The following is an 8,441-nucleotide window of genomic DNA, read 5'->3' as shown; positions in this document are numbered from 1 at the left end:
ATGACCAAACGAAAATTTCGGAAAAAAGATCAAGAACAAAATTTGGTGATAGATCGTTTGCTTGTTTCGGCCCCAAGATTTGGAATGAACTACCACGTGGTCTGAGGGAGTGCAAGTCTTTACCTACTTTTAAAAAGAATCTCAAGACACATTTTTACTGTATTTGTTTTTCTTGACTCTATATGAATCCTTGATTTGACTATGAATTGTTATTGTGTGTTATTATTTTATTTTTTTATTTTTACACTTAAAATTGATATTTATATTGTAAAGTGCCCAGAGCTTGTGTTTTACACGAGAATGAGCGCTATATAAATGTGTATTATTATTATTATTATTATTATTATTATTATATATATGTATATATATATATATATATATATATATATATTATATATATCCATCCATCTATTATTTCCATCCATCTATTTATCTATCTACTTATATGTCCATCCATCCAACCATCTATCCACCTATCCATCCATCCATCCACACATTCATTCCATTCATCCACCCATCCATCTATTTATCATATTCATCCTTCTATTCATCCATTGATCCATCCATCTATTTATCCAATCCATCCATCTATTTGTCCCATCTATCTATTCATCACTCCATCCCATTTATTTATCCCATCCATCCACAAATTCATCCATTCATCTATTTATCCCATCCATTCATCCATCCATCCATTTATTCCATCCGTTCATCCACTCATCCATCCATCCATTCATCAATACATCTATCTGTCCCATCCATCCATCCATCTATTTATTCCGCCCATCCTTCCATACATTAATCCATCCATCCATCCATCCTTCCATTCATCCATCCATTCATTCATCCATCCATCTATCTGTGCCATCCATCCATCCATCTATTTATTCCACCCATCCTTTCATCCATTAATCCATCCATCTATTAATCTCATTCATCCATCCATCTATTTATTCCACCCATCCATCCATCTATTTATCCAAATACATCAATCATTCATCCACCCATCCATTCATTCATCCATCCATCCATTCATCCATCCATTTATTTATGCCACCCATCCATTTATCTATTCTATCCATCCATCCATCCATCCATCCATCCATCTATTTCTCCCATCCATCCATCCACCCATCCATCTATTTATCCCATCCACCCATCCATCTATCTATTTATGCAATCCATCCATTCATCCATCCATCCATCTATTTATCCCGTCCATCCATTATTGCATCCATCCATCCATCCATTCATTCATCCATCCATACATACATCCATCTATTTATCCCATCCATCAATCCATCTATTTATCCCATCCATCAATCCATTCATCCATCCATTCATCGATATGTTTATCCACCCTATGATTCATCAATCCATCCATCTATCCATCTATCCATCCATCGAATCATTCAACCGAAAGGGAAGCGACAGGAAGGCGCCCACTTGAATACGTTGTGGAGAAGTTTGTCATGAGATGAAATTATCTGTGCTTCACGACCAGGTGATGTGATTAAAAGTTAGGGGGACGGGAGGGGGGGGGGGGTTAGGATATTTTCTATTCACGTGAGGCCAGTATCACAACGGAAATCAATAACATAAACAGGGACCATAAAATTTTAATGTGGTGTTTACAGACTGCGAAAATATATTTATATAAAATAGCGAACGTAAACGACCGAAAAACCATTAAAATATTTAACTTGCAATAAATTTGTAGAAAAAATGGCTATTATGTGGTTAAAGATTAGAAATCGAGTAAGGGTGAGGGCTATCACAGTCTACTTATATTTGAAGGAATAGATTTCAGGCCGTTAAAAAACAACAGTTGTGTGTATGTGTATGTTTCTATGTGTCTGCTTGGTGGTGAGATACCCATGCTCACAATGTCGTCTGAGATGTCTGCTTGGTGGTGAGATACCCAAGCTCATAATGTCGTCTGATATATCTGCTTGATTGTGAGATACCCATGCTCACAATATTGTCTGAGATGTCTGCTTGGTGGTGAGATACCCATGCTCACAATGTCGTCTGAGATGTCTGCTTGGTGGTGAGATACCCATGCTCACAATGTCGTCTGAGATGTCTGCTTGATGGTGAGATACCCATGCTCACAATGTCGTCTGAGATGTCTGCTTGGTGGTGAGATACCCATGCTCACAATATTGTCTGAGATGTCTGCTTGGTGGTGAGATACCTATGCTCACAATGTCGTCTGAGATGTCTGCTTGGTGGTGAGATACCCATGCTCACATTGATGTCTGAGATGTCTGCTTGATGATGAGATACCCATGCTCACAACATTGTCTGAGATGTCTGCTTGGTGGTGAGATCCCCATGCTCACAATATTGTCTGAGATGTCTGCTTGGTTGTGAAATACCCATGCTCACAATGTCGTCTGAGATTATTTGCTTGATGGTGAGATATCCATGCTCACAATGTCGTCTGAGATGTCTGCTTGATGGTGAGATACTCATACTCACAATGATGTCTGAGACGTCTGCTTGATGGTGAGATACCCATGATCACAATGCTGCCTAGATGACTGTTTGTTGCTGATACTACGAAAGGTTTTGTGAATTCTTTAATAAACGGTGTGCATGTGAACCGTGCAATTCTGGACAGGATGCTGAGGAAGATGACCTGGCAGAGAGGTGTCTACAAACTGTGACTAGGACGTTGTGCAAATTAAGATTATTGTTGTTAAACCATTTATTGATAATGGAGTCAGCATATATGTTAGTTGATAACTTAACGTCTAATGAGACAATTGATCTCGAATTCGACTGCAGAGGGTTATAGAATTGACTCCAGTAATTAATATTATTATGATGAATGAGGTGTTAATTATAGACATCATAATATCAATTAATAGAGGAGTTCGTCAAGTATGTATCCTCTCTCCATATCTATTTAACCTGTACACAGAGTTTATCTTCCGTAAAACCGAGCACATTCCAGGTATTGTTATTGGAGGTAGGAGGATAAATAATCTGAGATATGCAGATGATACAGTATTGTTGGCATCGAACGAGACAAATCTACAGATCCTTGTAAATCAAGTAAACCTGAACAGTACAGCAAAGGGTCCAGAGATGAATGTTCAAAAGACGAAGGTAATGGTCATGTCAAAGAAGCCTGAAAAAAATCGCAAGAGTCCAAATTAATAATCAAAACATCGAACAAGTAAATTCTTTTACATATCTTGGACAGACAATGACAAACAACGGAAAGAATGAGCTGGAAGTGAAAAACAGCTAAGGCGAGGTTCAGCCAACTGAATAACATTTTAACTTCGCAACAAACGTAGATGAAAACGAGAATTCTTCTTCTTCTAGGTTCCATGCCTGGTCCAGGCTTCGGATACTGCATGAATTATCTCTCTCCATTCCTCCCTGCCTCTTGCTTTTTCAAACAGCTCTTGGATTGTTAGGTTGGTGAAGCCCTTCAGTTGGTCTATGAGTGTTTTTCTTTGTCTCCCCCGGGCGCGTTTACCAGGTATTTTTCCACAACTTGCCAGGTATTCATTCTTATCTTTCCTTACTATGTGTCCGAAAAAGGATAGTTGTCGATCCACTATTAAGGGCATTAGTTTCCTTTGTTGGTATGTTTGTTTTAGCACTTCTTCGTTCGTTTTGTGTGCAGTATACGATATTCTCTGCATCCTTCTCAAGCACCACATTTCAAAAGCTTCAATGTTCTTTTGTGTTTCTGCATTTGTAGTCCAGCTTTCGCATCCGTATAACAAGATTGGCTACACGTAGCACTTCAAGACTCGGAATCTAATCCCGAACGACATCTGTTTGTTTTTCAAAATGTTTCCCAGGTCCATGAAGGCCTGTTTGGCTTGAGTTATTCTTGCTCGTATGTCTCGGTTACATCTTCCATCTGTTGTCACTATTGAACCTAGGTATTTAAAACTTTCTACGTTGGTAAGTTGCTCGCCGTGAATCGTTATATTGCAGGTGTTGTTGTTTTCGGGGTTTTTCTGTATTACCATGCATTCCGTTTTGGTGACATTCACTTCCATTCCCTTGGCTTCACTATCTACTACCACTTTGTCAACAATCTTTTGAAGTTGGATTTCTGATGTTGCAATGAGTACCGTATCGTCTGCGTATCTTATATTATTTATGTTGTGACCTCCCACTTTTATTCCCTCCATATTATTTATGCCCCTCATGATTGTTTCTTGGTATAGATTAAACAGATCTGGTGAGGCAACACACCCTTGACGGACTCCTTTCTTAATAGGAATGGAATTTCCTGTAGAGTTTCCGATTTTGATAGATGCCTGCTGGGTGTAGTATAATGTTTGCATGAGTCTGAGGTCTTTCTGAAAACGAGAATAAGAATACCCAAATGTTATGTCCACTCAGCACTTCTCTACGGCTCAGAAACATGGACATTAAACAAACAAATAGAGAAAAAAATTGAGGCTTTTGAAATGTTGACTTTCCTTCGCCTTGGAAAAATCAATTGGAAAGAAAAGAAAACAAATCAAGAAGTCTGTGACATCCTTGATATCAGACCGACCTTAATGAAAGTAATAAAAACAAGAAAACTAAGGTATTTTGGACACCTAAGACGCCATCAAACTGTCAACAAGGACATTCTTGAGGGTAGAGTTGAGGGGAAAAGAGGAAGAGGCAGGCCAGCAAGAACTTGGATATTGGATAGATGATGTGAGGACATGGACAGGATTGTCGGCAGCCGAATGCAGTCAGCAAGCCGTCAACAGGGAAGATTGGCGTGTCATTTCAAGTCGACCTCAACCCATGAGATGACACTGGAAGAAGAAGAATATCATTGTAATGCATGATAAAATGTATGCTGGTGACGATAAAAGATAATTAATATTATCTTATTGATGGATAAAATATTATATAGAATTATTTTTCACCAAGCAAATTATTGGAGAAATTTTTGTTATGGTAAGATTAAGAATGTTACCATTTGATTTTCTTATTACATGTATAATTTAGGTTAAGGAATTATTACCAATGAATTAAGGTGATGGGATATCAATAATGTATTTTTTTAAATATATGCGGCTATGTGGTCTAGTGGTATGACACTCGCTTTCGGATCGTAAGGTCCTGAGTTCGAGCCTCGCTCGACGCATAGTTGAGTCCGTGGAAAAGACTCTTTACTCACATTCTCTCACCGTACTCAGGTGTAAAATGAGTAACTGGCCGTTAACAGCGTTGTCTTTGTCCGAAAAATTGTAATATCGCCTAACAGGCGTCATGCCTCGTCCTACATGTTAAATGTTGCTGTTGACCTGGGATCCCTTTTAAAGCGCTTTGAGCACGTTAAGTGGATATTGCGCTATATAAAAGCTCAATATATATATATTTTTTTTTTTGAAAATTGAAATTTTTAGCAAAATTTCACTTTAGGTGAGGGAGGAATATAAGAAGGTTGGTCTTCATCTTACCTGTTGACTTGATAGATAATGGACCGTATGATGTTGAACATTATGGCTATAAAGGATTTTAGTGTCAGGAACTAATCTTTACATTATGGCTATAAGGGATTTTATTGTCAAGAAATATTTCGGACATTATAACTATAGGGATTGCATTGTCAGATACTAATTTGGACACTACTGTGAGGATGACTTCTGGTATTAATTATGGGACATTATTGCTGTATGCAAGGGTGTTTACACAATTTAGGGTCGACTGCAAGGATTATAAACCGGGAGCAGCGTGGTTTATGAATACGGGAGGATAAAAGTGAAAAGTTAGTGTTGTCTGTAGGGATTACTACTTGGCCTGGCATGGGCATTTTTCAAATTATGTTTTGCTCACAGTTGGTAGTTATAAAAGAATTGGTTAAATTTGAAGAAAAAAAGAGAGAGAGGGGGGGAATCGATTGGCGACCAGACAGTTGAGTGGCTCTATGTTGAGTCATGGCAGGGAGAGACTATTCGAGGCGAAGGTATGAAGTTAGTTATCAAACTGTCTAGCTATAAACTAAAAAAGAGAACTATGATAAAAGAAATCTAATTTAAGAAAAAGAAGTCCAATTGACTAGATTAGGATTCTTTAATTATAAAGAAGATGAAGGCCGTAGTGTGATAGCAACATGTTCAAAGATTACACTATTGACTATTTATATAAGTAATGTAGATAAACTTGCAAGATTTCCAGAATCTGCTTTGTTGAATGATTTTTTTTAAATTCCAACACAACTAAGTATGAAGCTATAGGATGGTAATAAAACTGATATATATATATATATATATATATATATATATATATATATATATATATATATATATATATATATATATATATATATAGAGACTAACAGTCTAATAATAGTAATGTTGTTTTGATTCTCTATCCCGTGTAGAAATAATCACAACAAAGTTTCATTCAATTGCGTAGCTTAGCAGATAATTTTGGGTTGTTTGAAATAGTTTAATTATAGATAGCAATTATCTAGTACTTCACAGCATTGAAAACAGGCGGCATTTATACAATATCATCTCTTCGGCAATGGCCAAATAATACATTGGACGACACAAGCAGCCCGTTAGGTGCTTATACATTTTTCGGACAAAGACATAAATGTTAAAAAACAGGGGGGGGGGTCTTCGAATTTTTACGCCCGTCTCTGACAGGACGAGGAGAAATGCCTTTCATAAAGACAGAAAAGCCGACCAACTGTTGAGCAAGTCATCTCATAAAGGTCGGACAAGACATGTCACGAAATCCCACTGGTCACCCATCGATTACGCTACGTGTTCGCCACTCTTGAATTAAGTTCGCTGGAGGGGTGGAGGGGGGGGGCGGCGCTTTGAATGTATTCACGTGAAATATCACTGAAGTAAACTTCTTTAACGCCAGATTTCATGTAATTTTTGTACAGTATAACCTGTCAAAGGAACCGCAGTTTTCAAATACAGTACAAGAGATACAAATTAAGATGACATAAACATTTATTAATTTGACCTCTCCCCTCTGAGTTCCTGGTTGTGAGCCATACTGCTATATTCCGCATGCCTTAAAAAAGAATTCCGCGCTTCGCCTCTCTGGAAAAATACTTGTAGCTTTTCCTCTGTGACAACTGTGCATGTTTAATCCATAATTAATCAGATTTTATGAATGTAGAATTCACAACGGGAAGCTTTCAAAAAATAAATTGTCACAATTGTTTGTGTCGAGTGTGTACACTTTGCAGTGTCATTTTGAACTCAAGATGGCAATCTCGTGAAATGGAAACCCCTGGTCAACCCTGTGGGCGAGTTCTATGATCGTTATCACAACAGAATTCACTGTGTATAACATCGTATTGTAAAACATCAAAATGTTCACTTATCCCAGACCCTTCGTTTTATTATACACCGTAAAGAAGAAAAATTCTAAAGTATGATACTGTAACCAATGCAAAAAATTCGGCTTCATGTCACAATTCTAGTGTTCGAGCCAATTTTCTATCAAATCCATCAGGTTGTGAATATATTCACGTCAACGCGTGGCCTCGGATTGTGGAACGGACTATAGTAAAGGTCCTAGGGTGTTGGGTTTTCATATTAAGGTCAGTTAAAGGTACTAGGTTGTATTTTATCTTATGGTTAGTTGAGGGAACATTTGAGTTGTTTCCCTTAGCATGAGGAGTTTTCGGAAGATTTCCCAAAATGTGTTTAAGAAGAAAGCTTACCTTCTTTATTGGTAAATATTTCCAATATAGAATAATTCAATACAATAATATGATATCAAATGGACGCATGTATAATGAAAAGATAAACACAAGAATCGTCCCCAATAACATCTCCTCGAGTAGATAAAAACTACAGCACACACATTATTCGTTCCTCGTCGTCATCCCTCTAACTGGATGAAAAGCTTTCCATACAACCAATATGTCATGTGGAACTAAGTATAACACAAAAGATAATCCAATGTTGTATAATCGTAAACAACAGAGCACATTCGATGAAAACTAACGATAAAAAGATTGCAACTGAAACTAACATGAGAAACAAATTGAATTCCATTCCAAGTAGGCAGAGATATCTGGACCTCGTGGGGTGACGTAACCATCTGGGATGAAACCCACAAGCGGGCTAAGTATCACGATGGCTACGCTCGAACTCAGGACCTTCCGATCTGAAGGCAAGTGTCATACCACATAGCCGCACAGCTTGTGCTCTTCTGGTATGACTTCCCCACCTGTCGGTTCCTGGTTCGAGTCCCGTTATGCGCAGGGAAGATTGAATACTTGAAATAAAAGTTTGTAGAAGAGGAAAAACTATTGAATTTTTTCTTTTCAACTTTCAGTTTCAAATTTTTTCCAACTTTAAAGAGCTTTTGATGTAATCGGTGACATTCACGAGTTTAAATCTGCAGGTCATTACTCTCTCTCTCTCTCTCTGTGTCTGTCTCTCTCTCTCTCTCTCTCTCTCTCCCTCTCTCTCTCTCTCTCT

At 37.8% G+C, this 8,441-nt stretch overlaps 1 long non-coding RNA gene across 1 annotated transcript in view; it reads right to left on the bottom strand.

Moving 5' to 3' along the window:
• The window catches only part of LOC144960643 (uncharacterized), a 25,114-nt gene extending 17,098 nt beyond the window's left edge, over positions 1-8,016 (bottom strand). The window contains exon 1 of the long non-coding RNA XR_013642900.1: positions 7,676-8,016. This is a non-coding gene — a long non-coding RNA (uncharacterized LOC144960643). The remainder of the gene's footprint in view (positions 1-7,675) is intronic.
• Between the last annotated feature and the right edge of the window lie 425 nt (positions 8,017-8,441).

Source organism: Berghia stephanieae, chromosome 15 (genome assembly GCF_034508935.2).
Source record: "Berghia stephanieae isolate SIO BIC M18660-M18661 chromosome 15, UCSD_Bste_1.3, whole genome shotgun sequence".
NCBI lineage: Eukaryota > Metazoa > Mollusca > Gastropoda > Nudibranchia > Aeolidiidae > Berghia > Berghia stephanieae.
The sequence above is the reverse complement of the archived record's forward strand: the minus strand, read 5'-3'. Positions and strand labels throughout refer to the sequence as shown.